Source organism: Strigops habroptila, chromosome 5, assembly GCF_004027225.2.
Source record: "Strigops habroptila isolate Jane chromosome 5, bStrHab1.2.pri, whole genome shotgun sequence".
In the NCBI taxonomy this organism is placed as follows: Eukaryota; Metazoa; Chordata; class Aves; order Psittaciformes; family Psittacidae; genus Strigops; species Strigops habroptila.
The window spans coordinates 13,861,515-13,876,204 of record NC_044281.2 but is presented as its reverse complement, the minus strand read 5'-3'; the positions used below and the strand labels follow the sequence as shown (position 1 = coordinate 13,876,204).

The window sequence follows — 14,690 nt, the reverse complement described above, 5'->3', positions numbered from 1 at the left end:
TCAGAGAGGCTGGAAAATAGCACAGCAGCAAACTCTGGGGGGCAAACTTTGCTAAACTATACTGAGTATCAGCATTACGTCATACAGAAATCTGGTACCTGACATTATCTGTACTCTACAGAGAAGTTAATGGCTTAGCCACTATTAGAAAGCCCAAAGTATTACAGCCCCAAAACTCAATCTGTAATTTTGAGGAAACACTGTGCTGAGAATATTAGAACATTTTAAATCGTGGGTTGGATACATTCTTAAATGTATGCTCAGAACTTGACATTCAATGTACGCAAGACCCTTTTAGGCAATGGAATCCCCAAATGCATTGTAAATTGCAAGGCAATTATATGTTGGTGGTTAAAAGATGTATAATTAAGAGGACTGAGCTCTGAGCTTCACATATTGCATCCAAACAAAAGCCACGATTACAGAAGTCTTACTGTGTTGTTTTGCATTTGCTAATACTAGCACAAATTTCATGTTAAATTGCGCGGTGTCTTCATGACATCTCACAGACAAGGTACAATCACCTACATATGCTTCCAAAACCATCAGCTTGGGGCCAGAAGTGGAACATGGATCTCCAAGAACCTCAGCTTTTCCACAAACATGAACAGTATAAGTAGCAGTTTTGTCAATTCCTCAACTTGACCAAGAAAGAACAATTCCCTGCATTGTAATTTTCTGACCCTTTGGCTGAAATTAACAGTAAATACACAGATTTTAAGATGTTTGGGCAACATGGAATTTCATCCACTCATCAGAGATGAACAGAGACCATAAAAATCATTGCAAAAAGACAAGCATTTAAAGCTACTTTACAGTAAAACCTTTCTGTCAGTATTAGTAAAAACTGTATTATGAGAGAGAGAGAAAAAACATTCCTTTTTTCTATTTCATACTAAGAGACTTTAGGCGACTAGTACCTCTCTGTGAAGTGCTCTGTTCTATCAAGAGAAGCTGTACCACATTGAATTGTGGTTGGCATCAACACCACAAAGTTGTAACTTTTGTCCCTGTTCTATGATCTAACCATAACTTTGGCTTAAGCCAAAGTCATTTAACAGGTCAATTCTCTACTATGCCAAGCTACCAAAGCAAGCCTGCTACAATTCTGGAAATGAGAGTCTTTTTGTTAGTAAAAGCATCCAAATTGAGACAGAAAACACTGGGAAGCAACCGAAGTCAACTACAAGAGTTCCTGTAGGGAACACTTTTATTAACTAGAGCACAATCGTTACTGAAGAAGACCTCTGAAGAGCCTCACACAAGTCAAGATACCACACACACATGCAAGCGCCCTGACATATCAGGGCACTGTAACATGTTAAGATCTTACTAGACATTCTTAGTTACTACCTGGAATCATGTTTTGGACTACTTCTTTTCACATGTTAAAATCTACCTAGGAAGATAGAAGCAGCAACGTTGTCCTCATTCTGCCTTTTTAGAAAACTTACTACCTCAACTGTGCAAAAAGGCACAGTTTATATTGCTTAAGGATGTCAGATATATTAACAGAAAAGCAGCAGTGTATTTTAGGCAATACTGCTAACATAGATTACACTTCAGAATACAATGCAATAAATACAGAATTAAATTTAAGTATTAATCCTAATAACAGTAACGGCTAGAAAACTTACAGACTTGTAACAAGTTTCAATCAACATTAGAAAACATAACCAAGAGGAGGGAAAAATAACTCTTTTTGTTCCAAAAATGAACAGATTCTTCTTTGTTTTCCTACACAAAACTTAAGCAGGAATTTTAATTTCAGCTGATTCACTCATCTGATGAACGGTACCTTATAGAAAATATGACAACGACAGCCCAAAGCCTAAAAAACCATTCACCATTTAAGACTCTAGGAATTCTAGAAAATTCAAAGGATTTCTAAAGAGAAAAGATGTTAAGTAAGAAGATTCATAACTGTCGCTAAGAGCAAATTTCTATAGATTTCAATAAAATAATTTCCTATACATGGCTATTCCTGACCTAAGGTTCAAGACGGGCTCTATATCTTTGAAGTCTTTCGAACAAGGATTTCTCTATGTGAGCAGAAGGTCTCAGGCCCCGGTCCTGCAATCACATCCTCACAGGCAGATTCTCGTGCTTGCACAGAAGCACACTTATTTCAGTGTGGCTATAAACAGGCCCAGGTTTTGCCAGGGTGAGAGGGGCTGCAGAAAGGTGGCCTTCAATCAGGTACAGCAACAAACAGAACATTTAGGCCATTGCAACATTGCAGAAATGCACTTTAAAACGTTATCTCAAAGTATCAAAACCATGATCCTGAGAGAAAGCAGAGACTAAACATACCACAGCATACTTTACATCTGTACTTGAACAAAAAAAAGGCTGTAAGTCCAAGTCTTTTATTTATTCAAATAACAGACAATCTGCACTTACATATGAGGTTAAATAAAATGCCTTAGTCTTATTTTTAGACCAAATATTGCGAAGACAAACAAGTTCATTTTCACACAATACAGGAATATCATTCTTGCTTCAGTAGGAATACTCAATAAATAAAGGAGCAGAGCTCCTCACCAAGCAGCCTTTTAGAGTTATAAGCTATCAAAGTTTCAATATGGTATTACAATAAATTTGTGCCTCCTGAGGATTTACCACCCTGCGAGAACACAGTACACACAACTCTGTGGGACCAGGCCCTACGTACAGATTAATTCACTCATCGTAACAATATTGAAACATCAAAATAACTCCCACCAAGTAAATTTTGGGTTGCTTGCTGTAGATAATTTACAATTAATAAAACTTGTCTGATATATGTATATATCACAAACAAATCACATAAAAGGCTGAAGATGGCTGTGGAAATGTTACCAGGTTGTTAAGTGACAACACAGAACACAGGTGCTCTGCTTCAGCCATCTGCAGTGGTACCTGCTGGGTACGGACAGCCCTAGTGTGAAACACTGCCAGTACAGGGGTGTCCATAGGGGAGGGCACTCAACTACAGGGGACTGATGCGTTGCCCTAAATTTGCCAATCTTCCTTTTAAGTCTACCAGTCCTCAAGGATTGAGAACAGCCTTAAAATAAACCTTTACTGTATGTTGTTAAGTAACAAAGTTAGAAGAAACTATAGATCTACATATTTTAATCAGATGATATAATTCAAGGATTTAAGGTAAGCGTTACTGTAATTTCCAAAACTCCCTAGAGGCTACCTGTACAAAGCCATTAGCATTTTGAGCCAAAAGACATAGTAAAGAGCATTTGACCAAAAGCAGACACCTCCCACACTATAAACCGGAGCTATTTCACCTGTGCGGGGTGAAGCGCGTTGGTGGGCTTTCCAGTGGACTCACTTCACAACTACCAGACGTTCTTTTCCCTGAAAATAAACAAAAAACCAGGATCCTTTCATTTTCAGTCCTGGCGGGGCAGTGGCACCTCACAGGGACCCCCCCACCCCAGTGGGACCCGGGCCTGCGGGCACAGCTAGGGTCCCCCAGCGGGGGGCATGACAGGGGGCCAGGGCCCAAGTCCAGACACAGCCTTTGCTGTGTAGGGGCCGCTGAGGTGATCTCTTCCCGTGGCTGTGGGGCCAGCGGGCTGTTGGCCCTGTCCTGCTGATGCCAACCGGTCCCGGGGCGGCGCGGGTGGCTCAGGGACCCCGGCCGCGCCGAGGGGGCTGCCAGCCCCGCACGTGGCGGGTCGCAAAGGCGAGGCCGAGGCAGCCCCTCGCTAACGGGGGCTGGTCCGGGGCCCCCATGTGCCGGCAGCTTACGGGGCGGGGGGGGCGCTCTGACGGCCTCCCCACACCCCCAAAACCACCTCCCCACCCCCTCCCCAAAAAGTTGTGAGGTGAATCAGGCCGGCACCGGCCTGGGCGAGGGGGTTCACCGACGGGGAGGGATGGGGGGGGACGGACACGGACGGGACGGGACGGGCGGGGGGGTTGGAGGGGCAGCCGCGGCCGCGTCCCGGGGCGCCCCCGCTCCGCCGGCTCCGTCCCCACGGCCGCGGGGCGGCCGGCGGCGGCGGGGGGAAGCACCCTAAAAACGCCGCGAAACTTTCCAGGCCGCGGCCGGCGCGGCCCCGCACGCCCCGCGGGACCGGCACCGCCTCCGCCGCGGCGGCCCCGGGCCGGGCTGGGGGAAGGGGTGCACCCCCCCACCCCCCTCCGGCCACCGCCGCTCATTAAAAGTCGTTTCGGCAAATTAATGCCGCCCCCAGCCCCCCCCCGCCCCGTCCCCCGTCCCCCGTCCCGCGGCGCCCCTCGCCCCGCCGCCCCGCGCCGGAGGGGTGGGGGGGGAAGCGGCCCCGGCCGAAGCGCCCCCGCCGCCTCCCCCCAGTCGCCGAGCTCCGGCGGCGGCAGGGCTCGGCCAGCTTTGGGCCCGGGGCCCGGCGCGGGGGGCCCGGCAGGGCGGGGAGCGGAGCTGCCGGGCCGCGCCGCGCTGCGCTGAGGCCTAGCGCCCCCCCGCCTCCGTTCTCCCCCGCAGCCCTTCACCTCCCGGGCAAAGGCGCCACCCCGCCGCACCCCGACCCTCCCGCTGGGCTCCGGCGACGGTCTCACCCCCATTCGGCACTCCTCTCGGCGGCCGAAAGCCTCAAAACTCCCCCCGGCTCCCCTCACCCCCCGCTGCGGCCTACACCGCCCCGGCCGATCCCCGGCCTCGCGTAGCCCGCCTCCCCGCCCGCCCTGCACCCTTCGCACCGCCTGCCGCGCTACGCGAGCCCGGGGATGCAGGCCGGGCCTGGCTTACCTTTCCAGCTGCTTTTTTTTTCTCCTCTCTCTCCTCTCCCCCCTTTCCCTCTGTTGGGCTGACAGATCAGAGTTTCCTCCCCAGCAGAGGGACTGGGAATGGGCTCGGGCTCTGTGCTGAGGAGCTGCTGCCCCCCTGGCTCTGAGAAGATCCTGCTTTTTGTGGGGAGGAAGCTTTGGGGGCTCTTTATTATTTTAAAACTACAAAGTGCTCAGAGGGTAGGTGATTATTAAGGGGAATCCCTGAATATATTCTCCAGCAAAGAAGGCAGGGCTGCTGGGGCTGCTCAAGAAGAGAGCCAGCAGCCTCCTACAGCACCACTACAGGCACTGAGAGGACATAACATCAGAGAGCGGCTCCTCTGCCCTCCAAAACAACAACTTTCCTACCATCTTGGAGGTAGTAAAGAGGGAGAGAGGGAGGGGGAAAAAAAGTACGGAAGGTTTTTATAAAGTGTCAATTTGCGGGAGGGAGCCAAATGGCCAAAACCAATTTTTTTTTATCATTTATGTGGCTTTTTATTTTAAATAAAAATAAATACAAAGGTATGTGGCTGAAGAAGTAATTTTCTTTGTAACCTGTTAAGATCAGCTTTCTGGGGAAAACAAAAAAATTAAAGGAGGTACGGTAAAAAATATATTTTTAGTAACTTTGTTCTTTAAAAATTAAAAATTCGTATTTTTTTCTGTAATGCAGAAAGTTGATAACTTTGTTGTGTGATTTAAAATTAATGTGTAATTGTAAAAGTGTAACTTTTTTGGTGGCTTTTCAGTAGAACAGCTGAGATTGACGTGGGATAATTTCGCATAACTGTACTATTATGTCTTTCTCTTAAGGCATTGTAAATGAAACTGAATGTACTGGTAGGAAAAAACTAGCAGGGGTTTACTTTGGGGTTTTTTTTGGGGGGGGGGGGAATGTTGTTTGGGTGTTTCTGTTGACTTGTGGGTTTTGGGGGGCGGGGGTTATTCCTAGAACAGGCCATGTGGAGAAGCTATGGGGGATTTAATGTGAGTGGAACCTTTGATATGTTAGATGAGAAATTCTGCTAACCTGCTAATAAATGTAGCATTGTCTGTCCTTCAGGATGGAATGTGAAAAAATAAAGCTCATAGCAAGAAATTTGGTTGAGTTTTGGTTTTAATGCTTTCAAAGCGCTTTGCAGCCTTCTGAAATCAGTTTTGGTTCTTTTTAAGTTACTGTTTTGATTTGGGCGCTTTGTTCCTGGTATTTATGAATAATATTATTCCTGACTTCTTTACAGATTTGAGAAATGCTCTAAATTTATACTCCAATATCTTGTAATATAAAATAGTCGTGTTTTTCTTTGTTGTGGATGTTTTTATTAGACTGTAAAGAGTATAAGAAATGCTGTCTCAACAGTGTGAGATGCTGTGGTGTATCTATAGGTGAAGACATTGATCACTGTATTCAGCAGCCCTGTGATAATGTTTCTTGCAATAAGATTATGCACAGCCCTGCTCAGAGGTGAACTGCAAAGATTATTTGTCCTGAAGGAAAAGGAAATAATTAGAGAACAAATAAGATACACGTTAAAAAAAGAAAGTATTTTAAGTTTTTTCCATTGTAAAGATTGTTCAGGTTGTACAGACTAATTGAACTGCAGTCAGGCTAAGGTGGAAGGAATGAAGGTATTGAATTACTACTGTGTGTTATCAACCTCTCCCCCTCTTCTGCCAAATCTGAAATATGTTGGTTTAGCTCAGTTACTGTAATCTTTAAACAAAAAATAAACCCCCTGAATTTAGATACATTTCCTTTTCAAAACGTTCTTTCTGGGTTTGCCTAGCTGGTATGGTGGATGTAGTTTGTGTGTTTATAGTGGGGGTTTCATTTAGATAAATGAGCTTTAACTATACTTGAATTCCAGTCAGCTGGTCTTTGTGTGAAACTGTGTAGAACCATAGAATGGTTTGGATTGGAAGGGATCTTAAAGATCATCTCTTTCTAACCCCCCTGCCACGGGCAGGGGTGAGATTGCAAGATCACCATCAGTAAAATATATATAAATTACACATTAAACTTTGGCCAAGACTTTCAACAATTAAACAGATTTCTACGGATACCTCCCCTCAAACATCCTGACTTAACTGTTCAGTAGGTACACAACTAGATGTGCAGAACCTCACCACTTTACTTCCAAGTATTCCAAGTCTGGAAACTCTTTAAAATAATTGTGTTTTCTTCAGAGTTTTTGTTCAACAGGAATTTTTTAAAATTATCGTCAGTCTACCTACCCCATTTTAATGTTCTGGAGTGCTGCATTCCGTGAAATTCTTGCATAGCAGGTGTTTTTCTGTATCAGATTATTAATCCATTAAATGCATTATTCCGCTCTGACATTAGAAAACCAAAAAATAATCAAATATGTCGTTTCTAGATTGTATTTTAAAAGATTTTGTGTTTTGTATAGAACTAATGTGATAATTAGGGTACTTCATAATCCTACCAGTCATTACAGTGTGCTTTGGAGCATGAAGTATAATGATTCTTTTTGTAAGATATTTAAACAAAAAATACTTTTATATTCTATATCTAAAATTCATTACAGGAATGACAGGGATTACAAATGTTGGTCTTATATGGGATGATTAAAAAACACACTTTTGAAATACTCAAATTATTTCAATTGATTTAGAAATTCAACAAATGCAGCATAAACTAATATTTCATTTTGGTTTATTCTAACAAAGGACCAAATTCTCAGATCCCAGTTTTGCAATTGCTTGCAGGCCTGATTAATAATTCAGAAGTGTTTGAAGAGTCACTCAATACTTGTGTAAAACTATTACAAAGTTGGTAGGGTTTTGCTAGAGCACCAAGTTCAAGTTTCCACGCTATGTGATTTCTTGTATCTGGCATTACACTAAACAACAGGATTGCTTCTTTTAACTGTAGCTCAGTATAATTCGGCAATAATTCAAGTTCTCTTTATTGCAGTATTTTTAGTGTTTTGGGAAAAGAGGCATACCATGAACAACGAGCCTATACTGAATCTTTCTGTGGTACTCTTGAGAATATCTGTACAGCACTGAGGGGCATCTTAGTATTTCTATTTTTTTTTCATAATGGGATGTAGATGATCCAACACGTTAAGAGAAATGGCAATGAAAGCACTTGAGAACCTGAACACAGAAACAATATTAAACCCTGTCTCTGGCTTATGTGTTTGACTTTGCAGATGCTGACTTTAATCGGATTACTTTGCATGCCTAAATTTAAACATGCATCATAGTAGCATTACACATTTTGGTGACATCCTGAGATCTATTTGATGTATGTTAATTGCAAAGCCAGAAGCTTAATGCTAAGGGAAAGGAGAAACATTTTGAATCTACTTTGGAATAGAAAATAGAATAGAAAAGCTGAAATGGGGTATTTTTTAGTGTCTTTAAAAAAACCCAACTTTTTAAGGAGGACAAAGTAAAGAGAAAAAAATTACTATATCTGAGTTACATGGACTATTGTGTAATCATTCAACAGAGAAATTAAAATCTGTATGTTACAGATGGATGAGTTTATTTAACAAAACTTTGTTTATTTACCTGAGGATTAAAAGGATTTGCTTTTCAGTAATTCACTAAAAAATGCAAATATTACTTTAATTGTTTTGCTGGCAATAAAATGTTACACTGTAACACCCTACAGGAGCATAGTCTGCTGGTTTTATTAATGCAGAATTAAAAGAAGATTTAAGAAAAGGTTTGTTTACCTTTATTGACAAGACTCTTAAATAGGGAGATGCATCATTTTGATAGAGTAGAGCAGTGCTCTGAAATAACGCTGGAGAACGAATTGGGCTCTGAGACCCCTGTTGTACAAGGATGGCATGTAATACCAAAGCAAGAACCATTCCCTGTACAACACAGAGAATTGTATTCTGGAAATTCTGTCTGTTTACCTTGACTTTAAAGCGGCCACATCCCTGGACCAACTGCTCCAGCCAGTAAACATATTGCACACGAGCACAGAGTAGTCAAAGAATATTGATGTTCCCTAAATCACTAGTTTCTGGCCAATGAGGCATACTTTGCTGGTGTGTCTCACCGGTATTAATAGTGAGACAGAGGGCAGTGACATAATGAATAAGCTTCGTGAGTCTAATAAAAATAATGGAAGAGATGCTTTAGGTTGTATACCAGTTACTGGAGGAAGCTGCATCAAGAAATGAACCTTGACTCTCTCCCAAGGTCATATGCACCCTAAGTGTAGACCTCAGGAATTTCTGGAGCATGACTTAAGACTCTGCATGTGATGAAGAGTCTGGGGTTTTCAGCAAATAGTGTTATAACGTCAGCATCTTGGTATTATTCCTCGAAAGACACGTACATTCTGAGGAACAGTTCCAATGCCTTCAAATGCTTGTGAAAGGGATCAGCAATTTATTTAAAATGCAGATGAATATTGTGAAAGGGAGGAACCAACTCTGTGTAGATGTTCATTAGAGACTTTGATACATAGAGACACATTTGTATAGAAGATCTTGTCGTATTTAAACACTGAAAGGGTGACAAATAAAAAGCAAGATTATAGATACGTTCTTCTAAGCAGCGTCTTGAGCAGCAGCTTTTATGTGGTATTGGTTGGTTTGGTTGTGGTAATTTCTGGAGTCAAGCTAACCAGTAAAGCCCAGCATAGTAGTATTACTGAAAAATGCTTATTCTTACTTTTCAACAGTTCTTTAATATGATCATTTTATTGCAGTGGTTGTCTCTAGCACATCTCAATCTATGTATTTGATAACCAGCTGTGGATTTCAGTAGGAGTGTAGTGCAGAACTAAATAGTTCTAAATATACTAAATAGTTGAATAACCAATTGGGAGCAGACGTATGCTAGCTATTGCACGATAATGTCATTAACTGATAGGGAACTGTACTGAAAATAGTAATTAACTAAGACTTACTAATCTGTTAATCATCAATGTGTATTTTACTCTACATTAAATAAATGGTATTGTCTTCCTAAAGCTCAGCAAAATAGTAAGACTGTTATTTGTGGGAAGGTTGTCCAGGGTATGTGAAAGGCATCTGTAGATGAAGACTTCTTTAATTAGAAGTCGAATGGAATAAACTGTCCCAGCAGAATACTCTAATACAGTCCCATTTTACTGGAAAACCCGCTGTTAATTCAAATATGTTACTGTAGTTTTACTATCTATCTGCTTCTGTCTATTGGTATTTCATTAGCTGTAATTGCAGCAGTTAAGAAGCTGCACACTTCATCACCAGTCCTTCTTTCTGCTATTAGTTCAGTTACTCATTTACATTCAGGTTATAGTGGGTCTTGGTCATCACTGCAAATTGGAAAGATGAGAATTCCCACTGTGGACTAAATCAACGATCCCTTAGTCTTCTGAGAGTAGCCAGTATAAGATGCTTTCAAGGAAGGTGTGGAATATCCTGTGATGGATAATTCAGACATGAAAAGCATGCAGGACAGGGCTTTTTCAAAAATGGTTGGTGTTGAGTTAACATCAAAGCATAAGGCTTAATTAGTGTCGAGGGTCATGAGATTCCAGGGGATTTTGGACGTTATTTGTTACACATGAAGCTTTTTGCTTTTAGTATATTTCTTTTTGATGCATGGTTCTTCTCTCTGATCCATTTCAAACATAGTCACAGGTGTACAGAAGGTGACAAGAAGGAATAAAATTATTTCTTTGAAATATTAGTTAAGTATATTCAAAATTCAGTATTAGCACCAGGGGGAGGAGATGCCTCTACTAAATAGTATGTCTTGCTACACAGAGAGGCCTCTAAATCTCAGTAGGCTTTTCAGCATTAGACACTGTGAACTGATGCTTGCCTGTAGCCGGTGGGAAACATTAACAGTGTTTAGTATAGCAGGCTTTGCTGATGATGGAGTTTGAATTGCAGGGGTTTGTGTACATTGCTTACAACTCTGTGCCATTTCTCTGTGATGCTCAGCTGTGGATTGCTGAGGATACCCAGGTACTTTGGGACACATTGCTGACATCATTCAGTCAGCTAATATGTGTTATTGTAAAGTGGCTTTTGGAGGAAGACACAACAGACAGGACTCTGACTTGTATGACCTCCCCTCCCAGTGAAGGATTCAGTGTTTGTTTAACAGAGTTTTCCATGTGACTTTCTAAACTTCAGTGCCAAAGGTACCTGAGCCCATTCGATAATTAATAATTATATGATAATACATGTTCATATATTAGGGTTTTTTTTTAATGGGAATTTAAAAACTGCTTCTTAAGCAAGGCAACTTTTTGGGTAACTCGGGGAGAACTTACCCCATAGAACGTGTTCTTGTACTCCTGATACAAAGCTTGCTTCAGTTGTCAGTGAAATCATTAACTTTTAGCTGCTCTCCATAATACCACGCTTACTTATTGCTGATTTTTTTCCCATGATTGTAGTCACAATCAGGTCCTGTTCTATCAGTTTGCTTGTTAGCACTTTCTCTGTTCATGTCGTGTCAGTGCCTTGAAAGAGTCAGTCTTTCAATCCTTCATTAATGGAGGTGACTTCATCTAATTGCATTATTCTAAGGACAACACAACAAATCATTATTAAGAGACGGTCTTGTTTTGGGAGAGGATGTTTTGGCTTAGCCATTGTTTGGAGCGTTTCGTGGGGACAGGGATGGAGATGAGGTTTTATTACCTTTTCTCTTTGGATTAAGGCTGATGCCAGGCTGCCACTCTACTTTTTCTTTAGCTCTGTGAATCTGAGCTGCTTTTCTATAGGCTTCAACAGTAATACACAACAATGCCCCAACCAAGAAGAGAGCAGACACTGTCTTGCAAGATTTTAACAGCCTCAGAAGAGGCATTGATCCCAAATCTTCTACTTCCTGGGGAAATCCTGCAGACACTTCCTTTTCTGCCTTGAGCTATGCTTCAAAATACATTTAAAAAAATGTCAGTTATAACTTTTAATGAATGGCCTAGTTTTGTTGGCTGTCTTGAGTCTTGCTGAGAACATACTCCAGTTTGACTTGACTTCCATTTAGGACCACATCTTCTTTTTATTTCTTTTTATTGAAGCAGCTCACTGAATCAGCCAGGATTTAAAGCAGCCTCCCTCTGGGACTGCAGGGATGTACCCATGGGATGCTGGTGCTTCCAGAAAGGTGGCTGTTGAACAGGGGTTTTAAATTTTTGTTTTAAAATCATATCTTTAGACTGAGATGCTTAAACCTGCCTGCAATATTTTGACAAAGTTTGTTTCTCTTTAATCTGACTACTGGTGTTAACCTGCCCTAAACTTGCTTGGAAATTTAAGTGCATAGTATGGTTTTACCTTGAATCAACATACCCTTTTCCTTTTCCACTCGCACAGCCTTCTGCAGAAGACAAGGCTACATAAAGGCAACATTTAATCTAAACCATGTTTGGGGTTAATTGCTTGTATATAAAGAGCAATGTTTACAGAGTGCTTTGTTGAGAGGATACTTAATGACTAAAGCTACCCATCTCTCTCCCGGACATATACCAGTTCTTTGTCATGCTGTCTGTGCAAGCAGAAGTGTACAGGAAGCAGAGATGAAGGTTACTGAACCATAACGGGCGATGCAGCCAGAGACATTCTGCCAGTTGGCCACCAGGTGGTACTAGGACTGCATTTGGGGAATTGGATCTCCTTCAGATCTGGGTTTAGCTTTAAAATAAAGTGAGGTAAACTTCCTGCCCACCCCCAACAGTCTGGATAAATGCACTCACCAACACTGCATCGCGAGGTTAGCTGCATCAGCAGAACTGACCCTTCAGGCAATGCTAATAAGCCCTTACTTTAACAGTCAAGAATGTCTTGAGCATATTCATCTCACATCATCCCGGCTTTATTGCCACCTTCTCATAATACTCTGCTTTAATCTGAGGTTGCAGCTTCAGAATCAGCAAGTACTAGCACTAACTGTAAACTTTTTAATAAACGGAACTAAGTTGCATGAATAACCCTGTTTCTGTAACTTTTGCTCCAATACTTTGCTCCAATACTTTATCCATCTCACTTCCTTTGCAGACCCCTACTATCCTTTTATTGGTAGCTGGACAAAAGTCCACATGTACACTGACTGTCCAGCCACCAGAGCAAACAGAAGAGATAAGGAAAGGTCTACACAGTAAACTCAGTTGATAAGGACGCTATTTGAGATTTCTCATTACTATCTAGTTTCCAACAGTCAAATTTGTAGGCAGCCTTGTTATTACCCAGTTCAGCTGAAAAGAAAGCTCTATACTCAGTAACTAGGTAGGTAAAAGGGTAGAAGCAGGACAGACAGCATCACATGTACTACTTATCTTTCTTGTCTTTCAAGATAAGGGCTGGAAACTTTCTGAATAGAAATAAGGATCTCCTATACACACGAACTGAAGGGTGCAGAGCTTTCAAAAAAAACCCCAAAAAGTCGTATGTGCCAGAGCTCCTGGAGCTAAGTAACACTGTAAGATGTAAGGCAAAAAAAAAAGATTCTCTAACAGTTTTGAACCTTCATAAATTTTGAAATATAGAAGTGATAACTGACTTGTTGCACAGCTGAAATTATTCCTCTGTTTGTACAACATGGATTTTCAGGAAGAAGCCCAAGGTTTTCATCATAAGTAACCTGGGAACCAAATGTTTTACTGAATATAGGATTCAGCTACACCCTTTCCTCTTAAACCTACCATCTGTTAGAAGAGCCAACTGCCTTGCTTTTGGCATCTGTTCTCACACATATTCTTTTGCTATGTCCCTGCCATAAACCCCTCTTCCTTCTAAAGAAGTAATGTTCCACAGGGACAACATGCGGTTTTTTGCGGTATTTGGTCACACGTGGACATACACGCTAGGGGGTCCTGTGAACTGCCATTAAAAATAGATTACAGTATTTCTAAATCTCTTAGTAACATGCATAGTAGTATCTTTGAATAAAGTGAATAGTTGTCTTTGTACCACCAAGAGAACTGATGCTGCTGGTAACTGGAAGATGGGAGGCTGAGTCGGCGTCCAACATTTAAGACTTAGTCAGCTAGTGTAGGAACACCAGACAATACCAGCAGTTTTCTTCCTGGGCAAAAGGAAGACAATTTTTTTAAAAAATTACTTGTTTGTTACTGAAAAATCTGAAGCACAGAAGAAAAACTGAATTTTATAAAGCTGAGGCTTCTGCAGTAGCACTCTCGTGCACTCGGTATTGTTCTACACTGAAAAATGTGGCTTCTCCTCGTGCAACTTTTTTTTTTTTTTAATAAAGTTGGAAGTGATGGCTTTATGATACTGTTCCCATTTGCATGATTCCTGATTCCATGATTGCCCTAAACCTTATTACCCTGGTAGCCTGTTGAAGAGGAAGCTATCCTTCTTCCAGACTTAAATTAGCTAACATAATAGAGGAGTTGCTGTTCTGAAGTCATTCTAAAGCTTAAGAAAAAAAAACCCTAACCAAACCCCCCAAAACCATAAACAACCAAAAAACCACCACAAGCAATCCCTTCCCTCACTTTGCTATAAGATCAGTGCACAGAGAAACTATTTTGTGATCTAGTCTATATTTGAACTGGTGTAGCTAAAGGCTTTATGCTTTTGCTGAATTTTTAAAGCAGTTCAATCTGAGGAAGCTGTGTGAAAACTGCTTTTCTTTTTCATGACATCAAAATAATTTTTATTTCCTCCATGAGTAATTTCTCAACTGAAACAAAATGGAGAAACAAGTATCTTAAGCAGTGGTAGGTCTGAACACTGACGAAAACCAGGTATGTTTGACACAAAAGAGGCACAGCTTGCTCTGAAAGCACATTACAAAAATAGTATGTTCACACCCTCACCAATGCTTACAGTTAAGATACTAGATACTCTGGAAGAAGGTTAAAATCTAGGATTTTTGCCATGTAGACTTGTTCCTAACAAACAAGACTCCCCGAGTCTGAGTTGCTTACGGAGTTCTTTTCATGCAAGAAGTGTGAGCTATATGAATTACATAGGTAA

At 41.6% G+C, this 14,690-nt stretch overlaps 1 protein-coding gene across 1 annotated transcript in view; it reads right to left on the bottom strand.

The window, feature by feature from the left end:
* INO80D (INO80 complex subunit D) overlaps positions 1–5,365 on the bottom strand; it is a 44,825-nt gene extending 39,460 nt beyond the window's left edge. The window contains exons 1-2 of the mRNA XM_030485466.1: positions 4,730–5,365; positions 3,285–3,354 (exon numbers count right to left, since the gene is read on the bottom strand). The gene's annotated coding sequence lies outside the window, so the exon portion shown is untranslated. The remainder of the gene's footprint in view (positions 1–3,284; positions 3,355–4,729) is intronic.
* Positions 5,366–14,690: the final 9,325 nt, after the last annotated feature.